The 26,936-nt window shown below is 47.2% G+C and overlaps 1 long non-coding RNA gene across 2 annotated transcripts; it reads right to left on the reverse strand.

Moving 5' to 3' along the window:
• Positions 1–5,858: 5,858 nt before the first annotated feature.
• Positions 5,859–26,905, reverse strand: LOC136786710 (uncharacterized). 2 transcript variants are annotated; one of them, XR_010826121.1, is made up of 3 exons: positions 25,417–26,905; positions 25,171–25,316; positions 5,859–6,459 (listed from the first exon to the last, which is right to left on the reverse strand). It is a non-coding gene; the product is annotated as an uncharacterized lncRNA (long non-coding RNA). The 2 variants fall into 2 exon arrangements; XR_010826122.1 differs by lacking the exon at positions 5,859–6,459 and adding an exon at positions 10,347–13,694.
• Between the last annotated feature and the right edge of the window lie 31 nt (positions 26,906–26,936).

A 26,936-nucleotide genomic window follows, 5' to 3' on the forward strand; every position in this document is an offset into this window, starting at 1 on the left:
TAAGCAAATCCCTTACTTGTACAAACACACTTGGGTACGTCTACAAGCAAATGTGAGCGAAGGACAAGGCTGAAAGATCTCATTGTACTGCACCATTTTCGATAACCTGGTATTTTTAAGCCAAAGTGCTTGGAAATCAAGGATTGCCTGCCTATCTCTATTGTAAAAATACTAACAGCAAGTTTCTAACCCTCTGTGCTTCAGTGAGAGGGGAAAAGAAAGCTTAAAAATGTAGCTCCAAAACTGTCAGAAACAAGGGTGCCAAATAAAAGGACTCCTCCATATGCTGCTATTTGCTTTGGTACATCCCGCGATTTTGATGCCTTACACCACGATTTTCACATGCTCAGGACTGGCAGCGGTACAGGAAGGATGCGGCATCCTCAGCCCAGCCGAGCAGCCTTGTGTTGGGTCCTATTCTGGCCCTCCCCTGATGCCCAGAGGATCCAAAACTTCCCCACCATCCCCACCCAGAGAGCTCCCAGGCTGCTGAGGAGCAGGCACTAGGGCTCAGGGACCCGACCCCTGCTGCAAAGCGAGCTGCTCGTGTTTTTCCACGGCATCGCGGCGCAGGATTCGAGCAGCACAGGGCGCTGCTACTGCGTCTTACATGCCCTTAGTGCATGTTAAATATTAAGTAATAAAAATATGTATAAGTAAAGAGTACATCCATAAATAAAGCAAATGTATAACTCAGCGAATTAATTATTATTTCATTACTAGCAGCTACATTCTCTAACAGAATATATAAGAGCTGAATTTTCTCCTGACTTTGCTTCTCGTTATTAAACTACTGCTGACAATTACTTGCAGGACAGATGCATCCTTCAGCTAATCATTCGAGGATTAATTTTGTGTACGCATAAATAACTCATGTTTTGACTCGGGGTCTTTCAAGCGAAGTACTTGACAGAACAGACTTGTGTTGGAATAACAGCGGCTCAGAGAGCGGACACACATGGGGAATTTGTGCTCACACAAAGGCAGGGAGTGCTGCCGTCCTCTCCTTGCCTAGGAAACCTTTGTAGTCTGCCGTGCGCCGAGGTGACTCTTTGAAAAGGGTTTGAAACTTTCTTTGTCACCATCCTGCCATAAAAAATAATCAGAACATTTAAAATAAGCGCAGCCCTCAATAGTTTTGGAAATCAGCTCACAAACCCGGCTCTGTCTCAGGGAGCTGCAGCCTCTGACTGCAAGTGCACGGGGGCGGCTGCGACGCCGAAGGAGGACGGGGGTGAGGCGAGGACAATTTGTGTTCTGCCACAAAGCTAACGAGACCGCGGGGCACCACAGCACCCCGCACACAGCTGCTACCTGCTGGAAGGGCTAAGGATTCACTGCCAGCACCTCCACGAAGCTCGTTTTTTCGACGTCAGCACTGGTTTTCGACGCCAGCTTTCCCCTCCCTGCTGGTGCTACCTGCGACTGCAAGCCCACGTTGGCAAAGGCATCTCAGAGCACATCACAAACACGACCGTGCCTGGCTGCGCAGCTGTATCTTTCATCCTCCTTGTCTACTGAGATCCGGAGTTGGGGGAATGTGCAATATTTAGCACGGGAGGGGGCTGATCCCAGTGTCAAATACCACAAGTGATAACACAGGCATTCATTGCCATGTTCACATGCACAGACGTGGCCTGATCCTATCACTTAATTTTGCAGAAGGACAAGTTCCAACAGTTTCTAATCTGTTGAATAAGTTATTTCAGAATTGTCAAGTAGGTTATTTCTCACCTCTTCCTCTGAATCAAAATTACTTGGGTGGGAGAATGAATTATATAGAAAACTGTCTTCCTGTAACTCTGGAAAAAAAAAGTTGAGATTTTTACATTTCTCATTGAATTAAATTTTTAGAGATGATTTCTTGCTTAAAATATTTTATTTCAATTGTGTTGCAACACTACATTTTAATGGGGAAATGGCCCATTTTGGTTACATCAAAGCAGAATATATTATGAAACACTGGCCACAGACATTTGTATCTATTACAGTGTGAACTGTCATAATAAATACAGTTGGCACTTTTTATTTTATCAAAATAGCAAAGTGGTATCAAAACAAAATCTAAATGATTTGTTTCAGCTATTCCCAGCTGGAACTATCACTGAAACAGACTCCTTCCAGCAAAATATTTTGGTTTTGACAAAATCATACTTTTTGGAACACACAGCATTTTCTCAAGATGTTTTTGGTGTCTTCCACTATCTCTAATACTGGCCACGGCCTGAGCTCTAATTAAAAGTTGATACGGTCAGGTCTAGCTTTATTAGCTTCAGCTTTACAACGCAACTGCTATAATGCAGGCTGGCGATACTGATAACTTCCATGAGCAGATGCTCCATGGGATGTGGATCCTCAAGGAACTTCCCCGTAACTTAATACTTGCTGCGGGAATGGCTCGCCATGGGGCAGTTAGCAGGTGGAGTTCACATTGCCCCACAAAGCTGATCACCATCACTGCATTAGAAGGAAAGGAAAGCTCCAAACCTCAACATTTTGGGGGTGAGGACGACAAAAAGCTCGTGCCTTGTTTTCCCCCAGCTTTGTTTCGAACCAAAGCCCTGCTTGTTCTGCACAGGCGTCTGCAATGTCTTGTGCTCTGCTTATCGTGCAGACATCCAGACTGAGCCTTGCACGTGGGTGCGGACGGGTATACACGCTTCACTCCAACAGACACATTCACTCTGGTTTTTACACACCCAGAAAGCCCTGTTGCACAGAAGCAGGCTGCAGGCAGGTGCCTGCTGGACCCACTCTGTGGGCAGTGGTTTGAAGCCAGGACTCAGGAGGCAGTGCCTAGAGAAGGAAGCGTTGCTGGCCTTGACGTGCAGGAGCAGCCACGAGCCGTACCGAGGGAAACCTCTGCGACAAGAGCAGAGGGGCTGCTCGCTTCCCACCCCTCAACATCACCTTTAAGCACAGGGACGCTGGCAGAAGCCAGAAGCCAGAATTACGCAGCATCCATGCACCTTACAGGCTACAGATTGCTGCTGGCCACCTTTGCAAGCAGGATTTGTCTCCACGCCCCAGCACGGTTTGGGTGGGCAGCGCCCACGGCCATGGGGCAGAGCCGCCTCCGCACTGCTCCAGGGGGCACGGACGCCGCGGGGTGGTTTATGGCTCTCCTGCTCCCTTTGTCGCACAGAAGTGGCCTTTCACCTCCGGCTGTAGCAGCTCTTGGATTTAGACCGAGAGGTCTGCGAGTTCAGCCCCCAGCGCTGGTGACTCACGCAGCGCTCCCGCGTTATAAATCCTGGAGAACTGCTCAACGCCGAGCTGCTCGTGCTGGTGAGGAGCGCGAGGCTGGAGAAGTCCTGGGAAACTGGGGATGTGCTGCTGTGTGTCCCGTGCCCACCCGTGCTGTGGTGTCACCAGCTGAAGCCTTCCCTTCCCTCCCAGAGGAGCCAAGCCTCCCACAGCTACCTGCACGCTGCCCCACGGATGCTGCCTCCCGCAAACCCACAGCGATTACAACAGAAGTGTCACACGTGAATGAGGGCAGCTGGGCACCACAGAGGAGTATCAGAGCGAGGCAGAGGAGTGGGGAAAAAAGGGCAGGAAGAGAAACCTGGAAATGAAGGTTTCTCTTGTCTCGGTGTCCCCATGGTGATGTGAAAAGTCATTAAATACCTCCCCAGACTTGCACAGCAGAGTAAACAGGAGCAGTGCTAGGACAAAGGCACTGGCACTTTATCTACTGCCTCTCTTTGGTTCGGAGCAGTGAAGGTTACACGTCCTCACAGCATCCTCCTGTGTTTTTAATATTCTCCTATCAGCAAGATAAAACGCTCCTCACCCCTTTCCTTGAGATTTTCTTACTGAAAAAAAAAAAAAAAAAGGACAGCAAAGCCTTGTTCTTACTGCACGGGGAATTTCAAAGCCAGAGCCGTATTTTTTCTCCTTGTCCCCCCAGCGTGAAAAGACCAGTTGCAAAACAAATGGCCTCCTGAGGTGTCCTTGGCCTGCACTCGCTGCAAGAAAACAGCAGAAGAGGAGCGAGGCTCAACAGGAGGAAACTTCCCTGAAAGAGTGCACAGGACTCTTCTGCGAGCCGGGGGGGACCGGGTGGTAAGAGCAGGCAGGAAAAGGTTCCTCAGGAGAACGCTGCTGCTGGAAATAACGACACTCCTAATCGTATTTGTTATTGGAAGTGACTAAGAGCAATCGCACGTGAACATCCCCTGTGCTGCACCCCGTGCAAAACCCTCCCAGCATCTCAGTGGAGAACAAACACTTAGACAAACACGGCACAACACGCCGAGAGGGGCGACAGCCCCGCGGGCAGCAGCGATTCCTCAACAGCACGGGCTGGAGGGCTCGAGAGCCAAGTCCAGCAGCACCAACCTCCGCCTCCAGGGACCCACAAGCCTCTTTCTGGGAGCAAAAACAGGCAGAAGGCTCCTCACAAATCTTTCAGGAAGAATATAGTGCCATTTCTCCCTGAGATACTCCAGAGAAGGCACACACCAGTAAACCCCAATCCATTATGAGCACCCTTACCTTTTTCTTACAATAATCACCTATCCCCTACCACTTGAGCTACTATTTTTTAAGCTACTATTTTACACGGAGATTTTTGCACAATTCCTTATTTTCTCCATGGGTACCAGCAGTAGGACACCTCTGACACCATTCCCGGTGAGCGGACCTTTGAATCATTGCAAAACATTTTTTCATTGCTATACCCTGTGAACCAGGCTAGGCTAGGGCGAGTTGTGAAAGACTTCTTCACGGATGATTGAAAAAGCTGGCATTGCTCATGACTTTTTCGCCTTGAAAGCAGGGTTTAAAAACCATGAAGGTGTAAAAACGTGCAGATTTACCCCCCAAAGTGCAGACGCTGCTGAAAGCACCTCGGCTTTCATTTCTGTCCGCCCTTGAGTATGGAAATGATTGTCCAGCCGGGGTGGCTGGACGGAGAGCAAACTCTAAGGACAGTGAGCAGACTGAGGACAGTGAGCAAGCTCTGAGGCCAGCGAGCAAGCTCGAGGCCAGCCTTGCTCAAGATCTGCCACCTGCTCACCCGCTTACCCTGCACTACCTAAGCACAGCTGCTGCAGCCTTCGGGGAATAGCAATGCCCCACGAGGTGGCTGTTTCAATGAACATCCTCCCCCCCTGCTTGTTTTAATGCTGTTTAAGTCATTTTTTTTTTTTCAGCAGAGAAATAATTCCATCTCCAAGGATGTACACTGCCTCCGCCTCCAACGCAGCTGTCCCTCAGCTGCCCAGAGAGCTGCCTCCGAGCGGGTTCTGCTTCCCTTCCCTACCAAGGACAACGGAGGTTTAGAAGACGTTGATGGTCCTTGACCAGCAGTATTAAGACACTAAATTACGCTGACATGGCCCATAAATCGCTAAATGAGGGACTCCCAGACAGCGATGTGGCGTGAGCCGAATGCAGGAGGAACGGCTCCGAGGGCTGCCCACCTGCTGGGACGTGCAGCTGATGGATGCACTGAGCACCGCGTCCAGCACCCTGCCGCCCCCTGCCACCACAAACACCCTGCCACGGGGCTCTGCCAGCGCCGCGGGCACGTCCCAGTCATGCAGGACTTGGGAAGCTTTGTTCTGTTTTCACAGTAAGGCTGGCTGTTATTTACATACGTCGGGTAAAGGACAATTCTCCGGGTGGGTACAGACAGAGACGGTCTCCATCTCTAAAAATAGAATGAAAAAGCTGTTCCTAAAGAGGGCTGAAAGCCTTTAATCTCCTTAAGATTGGGCCACCTGCCCACTAGCAGGCAGAAAAGTATTATTTGACTATTTCTATTTTATTTAGATTTACACATAAGAGACCTGAGGAAGCACAGGTAACATTTGCCAGAGTGAAAGGGAACGGGAACATGGTCTTCATCTCCACGAGGATGCCATCGGGGGTCTTGCACTGGAAGCTGAAACTGCACCCACCCTGGCTGAAGTCCCAGGGACTGCACTGATAGCAGTTGAGTTCAAAGCCCAAACAGCTACAATGTGAGCTAGGAAACAAGCTGCTCTACCTGGGAGTTACCCGTGATTCCATAACTTCTGGGGCTGTGTGAATAATAGGCCACTAACTGACCTTTATGAATTCCCTCCTTAATTGATATCAGCAGAGTATGAACTAAATGTTAAGGTGACACGGACAAACAGGCTCTGCTTCTGATAAAAGCATGCTGTGCTTGGAGAATGGCACAAGGGAATCCTCCAAGGAAATCAACTTTTCTGAAGTTGTTTAAAATAAAGGAAAGCCCAGTATCTTCTCTCTTTTCAGTAAAAGATCAGGGTCTTCTCTCTGGAAGCTGCAACGAGGTATCGCGGGGTTTCTGGTAGCCCAGGGTCTCGGGCAGTCAGAGCCGATCAGACGGTGAGGAGCTGTACGGACGGGATGGTGGTAGGGGAACGTGGCTCAATTATTGACACCCAGCAGTTCAATAACACTTCACGTAGCGCACAGCACTTCACCCTCTCCTTCTACCTGCTGAGAAATCAAGTGACTTTATAAAAACATTTGTTTTTAGGGCCTCTAATTTGCTGTCATGGTTAGAGAACACCCTCCAGAGAGAGAAGACATCCTGGTTTATACGACCTGCCTAATTGGCACCTGGTTACCACTTTTAACACAGTCACACCTCCAAGGCCCTGATCGGACTTGAGTTACTTTCTCTTCTATTAAATAAAAAAGATGCTACAAATAGCTTCCAGGATCAGGATTTCACAATTAAAGCAAAGCCATCAGGAAGGGGAAGAGGAGTGTGGAAGGACCCAAAGACGAGGACAAAGCAACCAAGCTTGCTTCCTCCCTGCCAGGCTTTCAGATGAAGTCTGTGTGCTCATTTTGGGCTGGTAAATAATCCTGGCAGCATAAACGTAAGCACGAGGGAAGAATCCTGCAGGCAGTCTCAGCGACAAAGCTGTGCCTCCCCCATCCCACATACATGAAATTGGGATGATGTCCAGGGCTTTCCTGTAAGGCATTGTTTCAGTGTTTAGAACGAAGCAGAGAGCTTCCCCTTCTTCTCCCCCCCAGCCAAGACTGAAAATGGTGTGGGAAAGATGTCCAGATAGCTGATGGAGTCTGGCATCATTTACTCTGGATATAGAGTGCGTGGAGGACTAAAAATGCAGACTCAACAGTTTCAGAAAAGTACCAACACAGCAAGAAAGGCAGGCGGACAGATTGCTTGGATAGACTCCTTTTCAGTAACAAGATCTATAGCAGCACAGGTTTTCTGTTTGTTGGGTGGTTTTAAGAGGGATGCATTTTTGCTACAGGATTAAATAAAAAGGAATATTTTGCTTTCCCTAATCCTCCATTCCCCTCTATCTGAGAAGGTTTTTGTTAGGCTGTAGGAGAGGAAGAAAGCTTATTTTTATGCTCCAATTTCTGAAAGCAGCTTTCAGTTTGGAAACAGCTGCTAATAACTTGAGGACCTGTGTGGGAAGACGATTTCTGCTGCGGGAGCAGGGAGCTGAGCTGGGTCTCAGACTGCTGGCTCCATTTCACTCTGCCTCGCCTTCACTCTGCAACCTTGAATAAGTCTTCATTTGAACCCACACACTGCTCCACCTGTGAAGCCCCAGTGATGACTGAATTACCTCTTTGCAGTGCTGTTGTGCAGAAGGACATACGCCGCCACGCTGGAGCAGAGCCGTGCTCTGTCTAACCCAGCTCTGTGCTTCCTGGCAGCAACGACCCCAAACTTTGGAAATGCCAAGCTTCACCTCCACGGCAAGCATCAGAGGAACTGGTGGTGGACTGGTCTTCCTGCTTCCAGGTGCTGCTCTGCATCCAGTGCCAGGTCCCATCACCCACAGAATTTTATACGCCAGTTTTCAGCTTGTGAAACGCACCAAACCCTTTCTGACTAGCTAACTTTGCCGTAAGTGCAGAGTTCTGGGAGCTCGGCTCAAGATCCCAGGTGGGCTTTTATTTTTTCCTTTCCTACCCACATGTTGAAATATCCCAGGATTCTACATGGCTGGAACCATCTCTAATATTGGCAGAAAATCCTCAGCTGTAGCACCGACACAGCAGCACCCAGCTCCACTCCCACTATTAAGCCCCAATTCTCCCCTCGCCCATTCCAGTTGCACACCACAACGTAGCGGGGCACATAATTAGTGCTGCTTGTTGATGGGGTAGGAGGAAGGAACCAAAGACAAAGATGGCAGTGTAATCGGTTCAGCGTTGGCATGCGTGGCTGGGTACGGAGGGCAGAGCACTTTCCCTGTGTCGCTATCAGGAACGGCTGCAATCGCAGCACTCGCTCTGCCCTTCAAGTACCAGGCACCGGAGCGAAATATTTCATCTTTCAAGAGCAAGCACTACACACGAGATCTCAAACAGAAACTGTCCTTCCTTTTACACATCCCTCATAATAATCTGATTTATCCCAGACAGCTTCTTCCATAGGACATATCTCACGATGACTCTCACATTCTCTTTTGAAGGCAAAAATCATATTGTACCTATTTTGAAACATGCCTTTGATCTAAGGGAAATCATGAGCAATTTGTGTGTGACATTTACTAACTAATGTGCTGAGGGAATATTACTCCTAGAAAAACACTACTTTCTGGTAGTTTCAATACACTGAATAATGCTCTAGCAGGGATGATTCATCTGGAAAAGGTAACTATTTCGGCATGATGAGCAATATTAATAACAAGGCATTATACACAGTGCCTCTCCACCAGACAGATCCTAAAGCCCACTGCAAACCTTTTAGATATAAAAGGCCACTTCAGGCATTCAGAGAATTGCAGGCACCTGTGAGTAAAACAAGGAGCCCGTTCCTGTACCAGCCCCATCGCACAGCGAAACAGGGAAGGGAAGTGTGATTTGAGGTGAAATACTCGTCGAAGTGGGAGAATGAATAAAACCAATAGCCCAAGCTGAAATCTGACATGGAGTACGGCAATCCTGCAGCCTTAAAAAAAAGCATATTGGATCATCAATCACCCAAAGTGGTCCGTGGAGGGGCTGCCAAGGCAGAGAAGGAGGGCTGGGCAGCGGTTAGCACAAAGGGAATTCCCTGCTGAGGTTGCTGGACATGGCCGGTCCTTGCTGTCCCGGCTCCTTGCAGTCAGCAAGCACCACCCGAGGGGAAAAAGCAGCAGCTTCCCCTTCCACCTGCCTGCAGCCCCCTCTGGGTCCCACTCCGGCTCTGAGACCACGACAGAGCTGCAGGGAACCTGAGTGCAGTTTAAATCTTAACCTCAGGCAGTGGCGATTAAAGTTGTGTGTATAATAGATACATCCTATAGTGACTCCAGTTGCGTATAATACATATATTCTATAGTGACACCACTGCTGGCATAGGAGACCTTTCAAGATAGCAACATTTCTAGTACAATACCAAGAAAACAACAATTTTAAAATCTGTTGAACTGGATTTGAGAGAAAACATGACTGCATTTATCTATTGCATAGAGCTACAAATACGGCCACAATCCTTGCCTACAGAAATGACTTCGGCTCTGATTCAGGGAAGTGCTTAATCTCCCGCTTAGCGTTCAGAGAGGCCCTGGTGCACTTCCTCTGGGGCTTGGCTGCACAGCAGAGAACTTCTTCCCGTTTTCTTTCCCCCCCACAAATTTGCAGAGCCAACCCCTGTGCTCCCATGCTTGTAATCCCCGACTTCAGCGGCTGCCTTTCCATTCATTGGCTGAAGCACCTCGGCGGGGGATTCAGTCCATCCTGGAACAGGACGGTGCAGATAGCTGGATTCACACCACGATGATACTTCACAGCCTGCGGTCAGGCACCGACTGCAGTCCTCACCCCTTCCAGGGTGCCCTCTCCAGCCCCTCACATCACCTCCGTGCAGCAATGGTCACAGCTGACACCTCCGTGCTTCCTCAGGGAACACACCTGGACCAGGAGACTCCTCCTGCTGTTACGGGGTTGCAGAAGAATGCGGTACTTGTGTGCACCACGGCAAGGCATGGTTTAGGTGAGTGCCAGCTGCTAGTTCAAGACCTGGGGAGGTGAGTCTGTGCCGGGGCAAGTCGCTGCATCTTCCTTACGCTGTCCAGTGGGGCAACATCTCCTTACCCATGCTGGGAAAAAGTGTATAAAATCTGCAGATCACGGCACTGATCATACCTTTGGGGACATACAGCACCAAGCACAATGGGACCTGCACTCAGCTGTGATTTGCAGCTGCTAGCACGACGCTAATCCCCATAAAAACCCCAGACACCGCATTCTGCCCATCCGACCCTGATGGAGCAATTCAAAAGCAAGCCCTTGTTCAGGCAAGGCACAGGATGCTTTCAAAAGACTGCGAGGCTGGCTCTGCCCCTCACCCACAAAGTTCTCTCCAATCTTGTTTGCTTTGGTTCTCTAATAGGAACCCTGAGTTTATTTTCCCATTCCTTACCCCCCAAGGAGCTGTTCGCTTTGCATGCTTAGCATTGTTTCCCTTCCATGGGCTGCTGTACCCTCCAAGGAGTTGTTAAGCTGAACGTGTGTTGTAGTTCTACTTTTGTATGTTAATTGATACACTTTTTAATTTTACTTTTGCATATTATTTGAATTTGTTTCATTGTAAATTAGATTCTAAAGAGCCCCTGTAAACAATTGCTGCTTGCCAGCAGATCTCTCAAACAAGCAAAACCTCCTTCAGAGGAAATGCTGATGAAATTCAGCCTTGCTCCTGACTCACTGATGCAATACAAAAATACCACCTTTAAGAATCAAGAGGGGAGGGGGGAGCCTCCATTAATATAAATGCCTAATTTCCACTGACATTTACAGGGGTTATGATAGCTTCATGGAAGCAAAATACAACCCAAAGGATTATACTTAAAATATCTGTACAACCCCACCTGATGTTTTCCAGTGCGAGAACGGTTATAAAAGGCAGTTTTCTTAATACTAAAAATGAACTCAAGGGAAAGTAGGAAGCGATTCAAAAGGATTGGCTTTCAAAGTTATTTCTTCACGCTGGTTCATAATAGGAATGCTTAAATACACAGGATTAATTACTCTGTCCAAACGAGTATCTTACATTATTGCCTGCCAGCCTTCATTTTTCCAAATATGCAAAGCTTGGAAGTTGTAAAACTCAATACGGGATCGGCTGAAATTCAGACTCTACACTTGACTAATTGTAACCTCAACAAAAGAGGTAGAATTTACTGCTTCAAGAGCTGCGGCTGCTACAAAATAGTCTGGGACTAAAGCAGATCCGGCGGGGCTGTGGTAGGGAGCAGGCTGTGTGCCAAACGGGAACCACAGCCAGCCTTGAGAGGCAGGCTCAGGCCTCAACCCCCCAACTCACCTCTGCTGCTACCTCCTCTGAAACCCCAATGCATGCTTGGTGTTTGATACAGGCACCGGTGGTAGTGAGCCACATTCTGGGGGACAGATTAATTTAATCACAATAAGGGAACGGCAGCGAAAATTGCTGAAAAAAGCCCAAGAGGCAAGACTTCCAATTTGTCTGTCCTTCCTCTCAGACTTGCACCAATATCAAACATGGGAGAGAAGGAACCTTCCCTTGACACGCGTCCTCACCGCCTTACTGACTCCATGCCCTCTGCAGGGAGCAGGGGCAGCGAGGGGCTACCACAGGCACTGATTTGCTCTGAAAAGCACTAAACTAAAAACAGAAAAACACACCTTTGTGATTAACGGTTATTGTCCTTTCTACTGTAACTTTCTCTTACGTTGCTGCGTTTGAGATCTCATGGAGAAAAGACTGGGAAAATCTGTCTTCAGCGCTGGTGCTCATTTCCTGGCTTTAATTTTATTTGAAAGTTAGGCAGAGATCGAAGTAGACAAGGCTTTAGCATGACTTTAAACTAGAAAGTTTTTAAAACTACGAAACAAGAACTTGTCTGGGTACCAATGTGCTTTATCAGCTCAGGATCCAAAGTCCTCCCTCCGTGAAACCAGCCGAACTGCAGCACCTGTTTTAGTCTAGCTTAAGATGTACTGCTGTGTAGTCCAGTGCTTCGACTCCCGGTAAGACAAATGCTGGAAAGAAACTCTTAAAATACTCTGCACATGTACGAGATGTACCAAGTTCAAGAAAAACACTGTTGGCTGAGCAATTATTGAACTCAATTTGTGTCTGAATGGAGATTTTCCAATAAAACAGCAGGTTTGGCTTAGCTCTCTACAGCGAGCCACAGTAAATCTGAGCCCTGGAGCAGCTCCGTGGTGGCAGGTCAGGCTGGGCATCAGGCTGGGAGCGAAGAACCTGGGTCCTCCTGGTGCTCATCCATGGGCTACATCATTTGCAGATGCAATTAGACTTTACTCCATGACAGCTTGCTGGCAGCCAGCTAAGCCCCATAAATCTGCCCTAAGCCTCTAGCGCCAAGTACCATTTTCAGGTCTCGTTCTCTGAGATGGAAGAGTAATTTGAACGCTTTCCAGCACCCAACTCATTAAGAGATAACTGGCTTTTCCTTGGTCATTTTCCTGATCTTTTTTTTTCCTTTACTCCAATTGTAAAAATATTTTCTCTGGGCAGACTCAGGTTTGCAATGCCTCAAAAGTAGCTGCAAAGGATGAAGATTGCAAACGGCAGGACTATTTCTCTGTATAAATACTGGATTTTCATGGTAAAAACATTCTCTGGGATTCAGCACGTTGGCTAGAGCCGAAAGCAGAAAAAGGGATGGCAAAGCCAACAGGACTGAAACTCTTCTAGAGCCATGCTTTACCAGCCAAACTTCCTTCCCCTCAGAGGCAGCTGCTCCAATAGATTATTTGCTTTGCTTTTCACCTCTCAGATCAATAGGTAAGCATTAACTAGGTCACAAATGAGATATCTGGAAAACAAAAGTGCTTTCTAAGGAATATTTTCTCCTCAGCAAATAATTAGCAATTTCTTTGCCAGAGAACCTGAAGAGAACAAGCAGCAGTGCTGCAGGTTGATCTGTCACTTTGACTGGGTAAGGGATAGAAAACTGGCTTCGTTTTTTCTCTTTTAATCCATTTAAGTGACAATTGGAGACAAATCTCAAATAATTCTTTTCATCCTGATGAACTTCGTATCAGACACTTCCTCTTCTACAGACTTGTGGCAGCAACAGAAGAGTTCCTCTGAAGTCTCCAGACAAGGTTTGTTGCCAGGATCAGTAGGCTGTCCCGAGCACATGATCTTTTTCACACTCCTTTTCGGCTTTTATTACCCACAACAGACAGGCGACTGGACTTGCTCCAGGTGTTCATACAGAAATAGGGCAAGAACCTTCCATCAGCCTGAGGAGCTGCACACGTGGAAGGATAAGGCGGTTTCTCTCCTGAGATTAGGGCATTCAACACTGCTTTTTCCGTTTGTTCATAAAGCAGATAACCTGATGCAGCTTGTGCAATGTGATGAACACTACCACATTCCATACCCATGCTCGTTTGTGTGATCAATACGCCACAAATCCATTTTTCCCCATGAACACCTTAAACAAGCCACCAGCTCCATTAATTTCTCAGACGTCTCCAGCCGCGACAAAGTAACGCGCTCTTTTCTCTTCTGCCCTACCACGTATATGACATGGCCCAACACAGCACAGGTCCCAGACACCAGAGGTTAACCCCAAAGCCCACCCATCTCGTGACGGATCTGAACATGCTGCTGCTTGCTGCAATCTCACCTCCATCTCCCAACCGTGCCACGTCGCAGGCTACTTCAGTCTGGGTCGGCCAGTAAGTAGAAGCCCTTCCATTAATTTTGAATGATGCATTTCTATCTCCAGCTATGAATAAAACAGATCAATGACACAGGCATGTTTTATTGGGCCTCCAGCGCAATGAATTGGTAGTGAGACAGCCAGGGAGATGGAGTCAACATGCAGATGAGATTTGTAAGTGAGGACATATTGATTATTTCCATCTCAGTTCAGGCAGTAATTCCACACGACGCCTCTTCCCCTGTTTCAGCTCATTATTTATGCCATAAAAACACTATCTCAATGATAATAACAGGCTTCATTTACAAGCCAGAGCATAAAGCATCGATGCTTAAGATTTCAGGAAGTGGGTTAAAGGAAGTGAGAGAGATTTAACAAGTCCTGAAGATGCACAAAACTGCTGAGGCTGATCTTGTGGCTTTTTATGCCCTCAGAAAGGAAGATTGAGAGCAGGTGTTAGATTACCAGGCTTTTTATTAATAACTCAAGGCTTGTATGAGAGTTGATTGATAGCACAGTCAGCACTTTCCCAGTGAATAAGCTCTCCTCACTTCGTGCCATCAGCACCGTCTCTGCTCAGGCAGGCTCCTGATCTCTCAGAGGTGGAGGATGGATCCAGTGCCAAGAGGAAGCTCCCCAGGAGATTCTTCACTGGAGAAGATCCCATGTGATCTGTGCAACAGCTGGGGCGTACGGCTGAGCTTTATCCCTAGAGTTTTCCATCCGTTAGAAGCACCACCAGTGAGCCACTAAACAGACCACCAGGGACAGATTCCTCGGGTCCCAGAAAGCAGAGGCAATATTCCATCCCTGGGGCTTCTGCACGTGGAAGCTCTGCTCACTAGTTTCACCTGTGCTTGCTTTTCTCACCCCACCACACCTCAGCACCACATTATCTTCCAAAGGTCCACAAAACACAGGCTCTCCTAGAATAATTAACTTATCTTGCTGCTTAATTTTACAGACTGTCAAGATCCTTGCACCTGTGCAGCACAGAGAACACTCACCTTTTAGTTTTCATATATGTCATTTTCAAAAGATCTGAATCTACTGCAGGTAAAATTATTAAGCCCTCCAAAATCCCTGTCACCTTAGGAGACCGTGTAACCTGCAGCAAGTGCCCTCACTGATGGTGTATGATCTCATTGAAAAGTTCTGGCTCTTAAATCCTTACCCATATCATACACCTACAGTGATATCCAGCCCCGCAATCACAGACATCCAAAATGACAATACACTGGAAATACCAGAAAACAGGTCAAGAAAAATACTCAGTTCTTAAATAGAACTAAATGTGAGCTGCTGAAGTGTTTATGCTGAGCATTGTGTTCTGCCTCCTCAATATCCTTTTCTTCTAATATGGAAGCCAAGATCTTTGTGGGAGGATTGTCACTTCCTCTTTGTGCATCACTACAGCAGTGAGCATAGAAAAGGAATTACTCCCTTCCTGTTGTGAGATAATCTTACACAAAGTGACCAGAATGACTTATCCAGCAAGTCTCATCCTCCAGACCACCTCCACCAGGGTGGGTCCATGATAATACCTGTGCCTTAGCCTACATAAGAGAGCATCATTCCATACTCCCACACACAAAGGAAGAACATTTGGGGAGATAAAAGTATTTATTGCAATAGTTTTAACAGGTCTGTCCTTTGCAGCTGTGTTAAAATAGCACCAGCACCAACCTCAGCTGCTTCCCAAAGAGCTGAAGGGCAGCTGTGGTTAACAGCCTGGAGGAAAAGTCGCATGCCTTCAGCTCTCCCCCTTAATTGCTAGGAAATGGTCCCTGATCATTAATACATGTCCGATACGTCTATGTTTAAATCTCTGTAGAGCTATCATGTGCAGAAAGAGAACAGAGCTGGGTACCCAGCCAGACAGCCCAAAAGCCTTTGTTAAGCTGTAGTTAAGGTTGTGCATATGTCAGATAAGTCAAGAGAAACAGCAGAAAATCCTCTTAGGGCAGCAAGAAATTGTTCACTAAAGCAAGATCTATTAAAACACAGAAAGAGAGTTAAGATGTCCTAAACAGTCCTCAACTACTGCCATTTCCACACCCAGACAAACACTTTATCAGTGCTGCGGTGCAGTGCAGAAGTAAGTTCTGGTGCTCCGTAGAGCATGGGGGCCTCTGTTTCCATCTCTGCTGCTTCAGTTACAAGCCTTTAAGTGCTTAATGAACCCAGGCAAGAGTAACAGCGCTAAAATATTTATAGATACAGGTCTGAGTAAGCTGAACGCACATGAGCAATGAGAACAATACCAGAAGACATTATTTGCAGAAAGTCACTGCCCGAGTCCCTCCATCCTCCAAGACAAAACAGAACATCCAGCAGCATCAGCACATTACCGGGCAGCGTGTGGATGCATTCGAATCCCTAATGGGTTTATCTTTCTGATATGACTACGAAGTCTTCTTCCACGAGACATTACTGGATGCCCTTTTAACCTAGTTGTTTCTGATGAGGAGAGCCAAAGGAGTCTGATGCTCCAGGAGCCCCCAGCTGGCCTTGCACAGGACTCCACGATGCAAGATTCTGCTCCAGCATCCTTGAAAGAAACTTTACCAGCCCCAGTAGTTCCATTGCTGCCTAGGGAGCTACAGCAGGGAGAGACATTTCTTTAAAATATTTAGAGCAATGCGGGAGAAAAACATCCCCTAACATATGCTGCTGATTTGCTCAAGGCAAACTGTCCGGCAGCAGAGGCCAGGCACAGCTGAAGTGACAGGGATGGATTTGACATCGTGTTCAGGCATGAGTGACAACCCTTGTAACAAAGCAAAGAAAAAAAACTGTTCCAAAACTCATGTAGGAACCAGAGACAGGTCTGATCTCACAGGCATTCAAGAGGTAAATCCTACATTTCCCTACAGTCAGGATAATAGATAGCAATGTCTTGTTGATCGAGCCCTGCAGAAACAGGAGCAAAGTCAGTACACGCAGGTGGGCTTGTTTTAAACCTTCGTGAAGATAAGGAATGAGGAAGGGAACCAAGAATTGCCAGGTTTTACTGCGTCTCTGCTACTCACCCAGGGACACAACCTGGCCTCTGCTGAGCCCCCAGTTAATAGGAAACAAAGGCTCAGAGCATCCTCACCCCTCCTGGGTCTTTGAAACATCCCGGGTCAGCAAGGCTCTTCGGGACAAATCACCAAACACAGTGCAAGGCAGGCTGTTACAGTTATTCAGCTTCTGTGAATATTTAAGTATGAAACCTGTGTGCGTGTTATTACGGCCCGTCAGCTGGAAAGCTGCCAGCCACAAAGGCCAAGCACGACTCCGAGCCGAATTGTTAGAGGAAGAGCAAGAGAAAGGAACAGCTCCCTGTCAGCTTCCCCACTTACTGCAGGCTTACGCAAATTGCCCAAATAAACGCCAGCAGCATTGACCCCAGCCGCAGAATAAATCCATCCTGTACGGGAGGAGGGGGAAGGTGAGGGAGGGATCTGGCCTAGGAAGGTGTGCAATTTACGGAGAAGAAAAAGCATAGCATACTCTGAGAATCCTTCTTCTCTCCACACCGAGCTTTTCTGATTCATTAAAGCTCCCAATCTGCAACATGTTTAACTCCTGTGAACTCCTCTGCAGGCAGGGGTGGAGGGAAGACATCTCTGGGGAGCGGCGCCGAGTCAGCAGAAAGGAGAAAGCTTTTACAGCTCCACCAGCTGATACTTCCCTCTCCAAGGGAGCGGGGCCAGGAGAGATGAGACTTGCAGAAAGGAAGCAGTAAATAAGAATTGCAATTTCTTATTTGCACAGCTCGAAGTCAAGTTACTGGTAAACACTCACAAGCCCCTAACAGCTTGCAAAGTGCTCAGCACTGCAAGGATGCAGGACGGGGCTCAGCTTTAGGACCAGCTGCCAGCTCAGGCACTGTCCAAGGCCCTGGTGAAGTTATTTCATGGCAGCACAGTGCGAATGATAAAGTCAGCACCATGAAGTACTCACGAAAGGCAGCTTCTGTCCCTCCAGGGCAGAAAAAGGCTCCGGGGGCAAGGGGGGAAACTGCAGTTGTGATTTCCATGGGGTTTATGACGTCTTCGGTAACTTCCAGTTGCTGCCAAGGTGCAGCTTCGTCAGTAATTACTGGAGCCTGCCTTTTTGATTAGGCTATATTTAACAGTTCATCAAGGACATGCAGGTCTTGGGATGGGGATTTGTGTGCTGCGGTATACAGCTGATGATGATTAATGCACAGCTCCTGAACACATGAACAATACAAGGGCAAGAAAGGGATCGGTTTTGCCTTCCTCTGCTCCATAGCATGGGAGTTGTCTCCTGTTTTAGGAAACAGCTCCCTTCTTATCTTAGTAAACACTTCTGTTTGGAAGTCCTTGCAGCCTCCTCCTATCTCCATCCTTCCTTTTGGAAATACGTGAACCAGTTTTATGCAGCACTACAGCAATGGCATTATTGTGGCTCTCTGCTGACCTCAGATCTCAGCCCAGTCACTGAATTCACGTTAAGCATCCCATCTGGGAAGCAGGTAGCCAAACCCACGCTGCCCTGCAATTTGTAAAGGGACTGCACGGAGTGACAGCTAGCACATTTGTGTAGCCCGCTTTGTTGTTACCCACTGGCACATTCAGCCTCAATTAGCCAAGCACAAGTCAGCACATTAGCTGCAACAGTGCTTCTTTTATGGCGGTGCTCATGCCTGCACTCACAGCGCAACGCCGCAAACTTCTGGGGGCAAATTTATCCTGCAGCAGCCCTGTCAGATCCAGGCAATTTGGGCCTGCTCTAATTAACCCGTGTGCAATCATCATCATTTCCACACCATCTAGAAGAAGAGGCAGAGGTCACTCTGCACTGGGCATTGCTTCCCTGCATTTTAAGCAAGAGGATTAACTTGTTCATTGCTGCTTTAAAGCATTATGCAAAGAGAAGTGCACAGACAGTATTCTGCACCCAACCCACTGCACATGGGCACACCGAAACCTGTGCACACAGGCTGCTTCCCCCTGTGGTTGGGGGTGTGGGGGGGGCTGTTTTTTCTTAAAAAAAGGAATTATAATTCCTAGTCCACATCCTCCTTGAGCAGAAGTCTCCAAGGTCTGAGGTTCAGACATGCAGAAGGCTTGAGCTCATGTGCAGCTACTCAGAGAGCTTTGGTAGCCAGCAGATGCTTACTCGCAGTGCTCAGGCTCTCCTCCCTCACTCACCAATTTATCTTTATTACATTAAATACTCCTAGCTGCAAACCGCCTGGCCCTTATCACGGCAGAAGGGAGCCTCAGATCTGCTGCCTGCCAGGCTCCGCACGCCGCCGCTCCTGGAAGCGCAGCAAACTTTTCTTCCCCTTATTTCTATGCGGAGGTGGCACGGGGGCTTCTGCTCAGAATGACAAAGCCGTCCACAAATCACCTGGGAATCTTCTACACTCAATTTGCTCCAGCTCTGCCGGGCAAACAAGAGACAGGAGGCACATATACATTACTACTGATTAGTCCGTGTCTCCAGTATCAGCAGCCACGCACGCAGGCTGACCGTAACTTTAAATATTGATAACCAAACTCATATATCATAGGCCTGGGAGAGTGACAGTTTCAGTGCATAACAGCACAGGCTTTCTACAATAATCAAACACTCAATAATTCATGAAAATATATCCCCCCAAATCAAATTGGAAGCTATTTTGTGTAATATATTATTTAAAATTCAATATTATAATGCACACAACTTCTGCTCGTACCACAGAGGACCATTTCAAAATGTGATTATGTGCGGACTCTATTTAAAAGTGACAATTTTGCTTTTCATTTGTTTAACAGCTTAAATGGAAGAGCTCAACTGGAACTAAGTCATCTGACAATGAAACCAAAGCCGACATAAGCAACTTTGCAAACTTCATGACAAGTCAAAAAAAGGCATGAATCTCCCTCACTGCTAACACAGATGAATTCCCCACTCCGATGCTCACCTTCACAATTTCTTCCGCGCTAAACAGGTGCTGCAAACCTGTAACAAACATTTTCAGTTCCCCCAGTCTGTCACCCTGGTCCCGCTGAATAAGGACAAAAACATTTACTTTCATTCCAGGGACCCTCGCACAGAAAAAACAACTTTGACTTTGCATCCCTGTTTATTCCTGTTGGAAAAGCCATTTGTGTAAGGGAAGGCTGCCTGGTGTGAAGTGCCAAGAGAAGAGGGTTTTGCCCTTGTAAACAGAATGCGCTGGAGCATAAAATACAATCAAGATTTGTGACAAAATCCAGCCCGGGCAGACGTCATTCCTCAGCGGCGGCGGGGCGAAGTGGCACGGTGTGATTGAGGGCACCGAGCTCGCAAAGTGACGGCGGGGGAGGCTCGCAGCAAGCAGCCTGGGCAGCCGTGGCTGCAGTTCCCTGGCTCCAAGTGCAGGGACCGGCCCCAAAGGAGAAAACTACTTGGTGAGGAGGAAAATCTCAGCCTGTTCATGAGCTGTTCGCGAGTAGAGCTGCAAGAGTTTGGTGTCAGGCAGTCGCCAGCTCTTCAGTCAGTGCTAACACCAATCTTATTTCTTGGCCATCTACTGCAAATTAGATATATTTTTTCTCCAAAACAGTGATTTCTAAGAGAAGTAAAATCAGGGGAACAAACACTCAGCTCCCTCAAGCTATCACCCTATAGGCAAAAGATGCTGCCTTGAATTTTCTCTTCCTATCTGTTGCCTTTTACCACCTACTTTCTACTCCCTTGGCCACCTTGATATTATCCTTTTACCTGCTTTTGTTTTTCTCCCCTCTCTCTGCTGTTCCAAATCAGAACAAATCAGGGCTGTGAGCCCAAATACTGCCTCCTTTCCAGAGGCTCAGGAGGGGATCTGAGCAGGGTTGTACCCCGTGGGTGAGGCAAGACAAGCAAACATGCCAAGGTCCCCCCACAGCTCAAGAACCCGTGCTTGGGAAGCAGGTGCCCGGGAGCCTGGAAGGTGCTGTTCCAGATGGCACAGGTATGGCTCAGGTTCCGCTACCACCCCTCGTTTTCAAAATGCCCTAAATTAATCTCTATCAGTGTCAACTGACGGTACTGCTCTCACATACAGCACAGTAAGACTTGCTCAAACTGGTGTCCTAGGACCAGCCCTACCAGGTACTACAGAAGTATTAAGTGTTTGCACCAAGAATGCTTATTTCTGCCTCCCTCTAGTTGTCTCCTGTACCCTATGTGTCCTTAGAAATGAAGAATTTAAAATGTTTTGCTTGGCCTTTTGTGTCTGTTCACTCTTGCCCTCAGAGGTTTTCAGCCTTGTATCACAGATGCCTGGTGCTTTGCCACACACAGACGCTGGCATCCTGTTAAAATGCCCAGTAGCAACTGAAGAAGTCAGAGGGATCATAGCACTCAGCTAAAGGACTATTTTCAGAGCAACTAAAGACACTTAATATGTTAAACTGAAAGATTAAGAGGTGACGCAGAAGCACAATAGAAAAATACTAGGTATGAAAGAACATATTTGGCAGAGAAAGGCAAAACAGAAATAGTGGCATGAAGTTAAAACCTCAAATTCCAACAAAAATGTCAGTTTTCAAGGTGTGAGTCACCACCGCTTTCAGAAAAGTGCTGCTCAGTACTCTGATCTCCCTGTGGATGGCTTGACAGCAGTGGTGGCTTAGTATGGGGGAAGAAGTGGAGAGGAAATATCAGGAAAACACTCCCATGAAATGATATCGCAAGGCTGACTCATATTTTAGAGGTTAAAATGGTTCACATGCACATGCAGGCTGAGCGACTTTCACCAGTGAACTGCCAGACTCCCTCCAGACTCTGACCAACTCCTGGGTTTGCCATACAAAGCACCGGCTGAACTCCCCGTCACCACGCTTCAACCGGCCTTAAGCAGGCCAACAAAGCCACAGCTCCAGTGCAGTGGCCACAAGCTGGTTTCATGCAACACGACTTTGCAGCAGCTTGAATGGCATTAGGAACAGGAGATGGGTGCTTTATCCTCTTTTGTAGGGCTCCTAAGACGTAGGAAATGGCAATAGAGAATTATGAAAAGGAATAGAGGATCTTGGTCTTTATAGCAAAATTCATACATTATGGATATAAAGAAAGGGCTGCGGACATGGCAGCAGGCTTGCACATCTCCTGTGCCCAAGTTGAAGAGACCTGGGGGAGAGCTGCTCTGGGTACCAAGGCCAGCCCAGATGATACAACCAGCGTGGGTGAGGGAAGAGCCCTGTCCCTGAAGGGCTGACCACAGCTCGAGCCCAAAACCTAAACACGCTCCCTTTGGAAAAAAATGGAACTGGAACGAAGCACTCCGCAGCAAAGTCATCGCTTGGGGTGTTGAAATCCTGCAGTGTGATGTGGCACTTTGGTACACATGCAGACATTCACGCATGGCTGCATCTCGCTTTTAAATGTCTCTCAAGAGTTGTATATTAAACAGAAGAAGGATTTTTCCAGGAACTAACACAGTTGGCAGCCTTTTGTCTCTATTTTTTAGAGTAATTTATGAAAGAAGAAAAGTAGCAGAGTCAATTTACAAAAGGCTGCAGTCTGGACTTTGATAGATGAACAGATATACTAACAAAACCTCTCACTTTTCACTGAATACTCCATCTTCTTATCTGTTAATCCTGGTGAGGAAAGAATGAGGAAGGCAGGCAGCTGAGCAGCTCGAAGAGCTAGGTAATGTTTAAACCAGTGAACAACCAACCAAAAGATCAACCTTCTTGCTTTTTCCAGACCCAACCAGATAATCAGCTAAGCGTTTCCTCTTGCATTTTGCCTCCCTTCTGGGAGGGGATGAGCAAGATGACAGTGATTTCAAACCACAACCTGTTGTAAAAATGTCCTATGTAATTACTTGAGGCACAGCCTGGTAGCTGTTAAGGAGTAGCCCCCCTCTCCTACAGTCTAGGACATCGTACCGGGGCCTAATAACAGTGCCGGGGTGGTATCAAGGAGATGACAGCAAACAGCAGCACTTTTCCCAGCTGGCTACGCAGCCCTGCTCTCAGGCAGCTTTGTGGGCTTGCTTCTAAGGATGTTACTCAAGTTACATCTGTGCTAATGAAAGCAGCTCGGCCATTAGCATACTGTAATCTAGAACTTAAAACAACGGAATTAAGGAAAAAAATCCTTTGCATTTCCAGAAATATACTGAGGAAGGCTAGGCACTTCCACTGAAAATTTTGTGGAGCGATTCAAGTGCAGGCTGGGATTTCTAGGATGGGTTGCCAGCTACTGGGATGCCCTTTCAGTGCTACGTATTCATATGCTAGTCTAGAAATGGTGCCCAGAGTCCCAGCTCCATCAGCAGTTCTCATCTTTCTGCATCCTCAGCGGAGCTGCTGTCCCCTACACATCCAGATATCCTCACGCTCATCTCTCACACAATATTTTGAAGACAGTTCTCATTTTTCTTCTAAATTTAAAATGAAAAGTAACTTCCAAACCTCAGCATTTTTACAGTGAATTTCTTGATTTGTGACAAGTGCTATAGGAAGAAGCAAGTATTTTGTGCTTCATCTGTTCACGTCCCTCAAGTACAGCCCTCCTCTCCAAACCTGAAATTTCTAACCCATTAGTCTTTAAAGCAGAAAAAACTGTGGAGACTTGAAGAGAAACAGAAACCAAATGAAAAAGAATAATTACTCTCTCCTGACTTCAACGAGGCTTACTGCAGGATCTGCTGCAATTCCTCACAAGCATGATGAGCACCAACGTACACATAACAAGCACAACAGAAATATGCATTTAATTGGAGAAAGAATCTCCTTGGTAAGATGGGCCTCATGTGTTTCTGTAACAACGCTGCAGGCATTTCTTTGCACGGTAAATCCATTATATCACCACACAGAAGAAACTCATGCAAGAGTGGGTGAAAGCAAATGTAAGCAAAAAAAGGTTCCTTGAGCAAAACCTGCAATACAAGGGAAAAGCATGAAAGATGGCAGCGACTCTGCCCCCTAAGCTCGGATCTGCAGTTCCCATCTTTTCCTTTCCCTTAAGCCCCAGCTCCTGGAGCCATATGATGACATGAGAGCCACCTCGAATCAAACTTCGTAATCTCAGTGAGGAAAAAAAAAGCTCAAAGAAAGCAGTCATTAAAGGATTGAAAAAAATTAAGTTTATAACATTAAGATTTTTTGAGCCTGCCCTAAATAAATATTGCCTCCCTCCTGCTCTGAATGGTAGAGGTGAGTGAATGTCCAGAGCTGCTGTGCCACTGCACGATAGCATCCAGACAGTCTGTGCTCCTTCCCCAAATCCTACCTGAGCTCTAGGATCTGCAGCCCAGCTTTCCCTCTTCCTTGCTCTGCACTGCATCATTACACGAAGCTCCCTGCATTCCCTCCCCCGTCTCTGCACAACTCCTCTGCACTGCAGCAGTACCAGAAACCCGTTTTTTCCAGCTCGTTTTCCCCACTCTCTCCCACGCTGCAGCACTGCAGCCTGCACTGCTCTGCCACCCAGCCCTGCACTGCAGCAGCTCACTGCCTTCCCTGGTCTCTCAGATCCCTGCTCACGGGTTCTGGTTCGGCACTGCAGCATTGCAGAAAGCCTTAGGCTCCACCACCTCCCTCCAGTGCTCTGTGGCACAGCCCAGCCCTGGAGCATCAAACCCGCCCTGCTGCTTTCTTCCCTGCTCTGCTCTTTCCATTCAATGCCAGGCTGCAATGTTGCTGAAGCATCCACAGGCTTTTGTGACTTTTACACTCTTCCGTTCCTACCTGTGGTATTGCAAGGATTCCCCTCGCGCCCCAATACACCCCTCAGCCTCAGTCAGATCCCGCATCGCAGTCCCGCAAGATTCACCCCTCCCTCCACTTCCACTTCCCAAGCACAGTTTTATATTCTCTCTGCTCGTGCAGAAGTCGGCAGTCACTGCCCAGGGACAATATTGGAGTACGCCTGGCAAGTACAGATTGTTTAAGAGTCATCCTGGATTTACTAAAAGGAGGTCATGCCTAACAAACTTGATTAATTTCTTTGAGGTGGTGACAATGACAAGGGACAGGGTCGAGAAGTAAAGCATAATTTAGTTGGACTTCAAGAGCCTTTTGATACAGTACCACATGAAAGGCTAATTTATAAGGTTAATATATATGCTGTTGATAGCAAAATACTCAGACAAGTAAACATCTTTTTTTAATTACCCTGCCACAAAACTACTAGGAGGCAAGGGAAACCAGTGGCTGGTCACAGCAAGGGGAAAAGGAAATTACCACAGGAATTTCAGACATTTGTGCACCCCTGTCCTGCATGCACTTTTCTAGTACTTTCTAAGCAGCTGTACACAATTCACAGTGGAAACTACTTGTTTTGGTGACCAAACAAGACACAGCTACAGAAGGGTCAAAGTTATATAAGTTACATAAGTTATATAAATACAATGTGTGCCTCTAAAGAACGTGTAGCATAATGCAGCAATTTATAGCTGCATGGTGCTTAAAAGAAGGCACCGTGTGAGATGAACTGGTGGTGTTACAAGCATGTAAGGCTAGACAGATATTCAGAGGACATTAAACAGAAAGACAAGAAGGAATGCAAAGCAAGATTGAAAAGTCTGAACATAGCCTTAGGTCTACCAAGGCAAGCATACCTTTTTGGTCACTGCGCAGGAGACGGGTCACTGCTACCATCAGCTGTCTTGCTCCAGGTGGTATCAGAGGTCAGTGATGGCAACAACAGAGCAGGTTCCAGGCCTTCACATGCAGTCCATGCCCTTGTTGGACATTAAAAATTCACCTGGTAGAATAAAATTACCCATCAGATTTAGAAACTACCAAGGCACTTCTTGGTTTTGACATGGCTCGACCACTACAAGAGGTGCAAACGGTTGCAAGACCTCTGGAAGATCCGTGCAGCCCTGCACCACTTCCCAGCTTCCTCACAAATTAGGGACTACAACCTGACCACTGCTCTCTACTGCCAAGCAGCTCAGTGTTTTGCTTTTTCCACAGGAAAAAAAAAAAAAAAAGAAAAAGCACATCTGTTTTCAGTAAATGCTGTAAATTAGTTAATGTTTGTAAAGTGCTCTGATCATGTGAAGTGCTATATAATTACTACATATTATCAATATAATTTGGCTAGATTGTGCCTCAGCCGCCTCCTCTCTTCATTACAGTTTAGAAAGAGTTTTCTCAAACATCAGCTCTTTGGGGCAGGGACTTTGCATGCCATCCATCTCAAAACAATCTTGACCTTTCTTGAAGAGCCCCAGGAAATAATTAATAAGCCACAGCACTGAAGCACATCGCTGGAGTCACACACCCAACTGCACTTCTGCTGGAAGCAGATTGCCAGATGCCTCCAAGGGAGGAGGCCCTACTCTTTGAAGTTATCACCACCCCAAGGAAGTGTTTGGGGTCCACAAGTCAATAACCCATAGGAAGCACAGACAATAGTAAAAGTATCCCAGGCGTTAGGAAGGGCAGCAGCCTCTGCTAGACCTGGGCTTTGTATTGAGATGGGAAGTCCCTGATGTAGCTGAACTGTTGCAGATGTCTCCCCAATCCCTGTTCATCTCCATATATCCATTAGAGCTCCATAGAGAGCAAGGCATATATATAGATATGTGAACGTGTCAGGGAGTACCAGGACTCCAAGCTGTAACAACACAGGTACAATTTAAGACTGGTCAAAACGAAGCTTTAGTGACCATAGTGAGAGCACACCCAGGCACCAACCCCTTCACCCAGGGGTTGCAGACCCCCCTTACAAACTGTTTTAGGAAGAGACGAGGAAAATCACTCCTCAACAAAGCCAGGCGTGTGCTCCTGGGACAAACACACTCCAGACAATGCCTCCTGTGCTAACTAAGGCCGGGACTGCTCAGGCACCCAACACCTGCGCTGCCTCAGCCCGGCTGCTGGCTCTTGGTCATAAAGGGGTGCTGCTTTTGTCAGGGTGAGCTTCTTAATCAGCCCTCCCAGATCCAAGCTATTAATGATTTTTTTCCACCACAAACTGTTTTTTCCAGGTAGCCTGCTCCTTAGTGTCTGCTTCTAGGGAAACCCAGATTTTTTCAGGCTTGAGAAGCAAGAGCTGTATGAAATTCCTCTCAGCTCCAGACTAAAACTTGATTAAAAAAAGCCTGTAGTGGAAACGAAACAAGCTTAAAAACACCCTGTTTAACTCTCTTTAAAAAGACACACACAAGGCACAGAGAGAATCACAGAATTGTAGAGGTTGGAAGGGACCCCAAAAGATCATCGGGTCCAACCCCCGATGAAGAACTTCAAGAAAACCTTAAAATTCACCCTTCAGAGAGAAGAACACCCTAAATACTTAAAATTCACACATAAAGTAACAAAAACAGACCGACAAAGCCCGAACCCAACCGCTCCCTACCTGCGGGGCCCCATC

The sequence above is a fragment of the Anser cygnoides genome, chromosome 20 (genome assembly GCF_040182565.1).
Source record: "Anser cygnoides isolate HZ-2024a breed goose chromosome 20, Taihu_goose_T2T_genome, whole genome shotgun sequence".
Taxonomy (NCBI): Eukaryota; Metazoa; Chordata; class Aves; order Anseriformes; family Anatidae; genus Anser; species Anser cygnoides.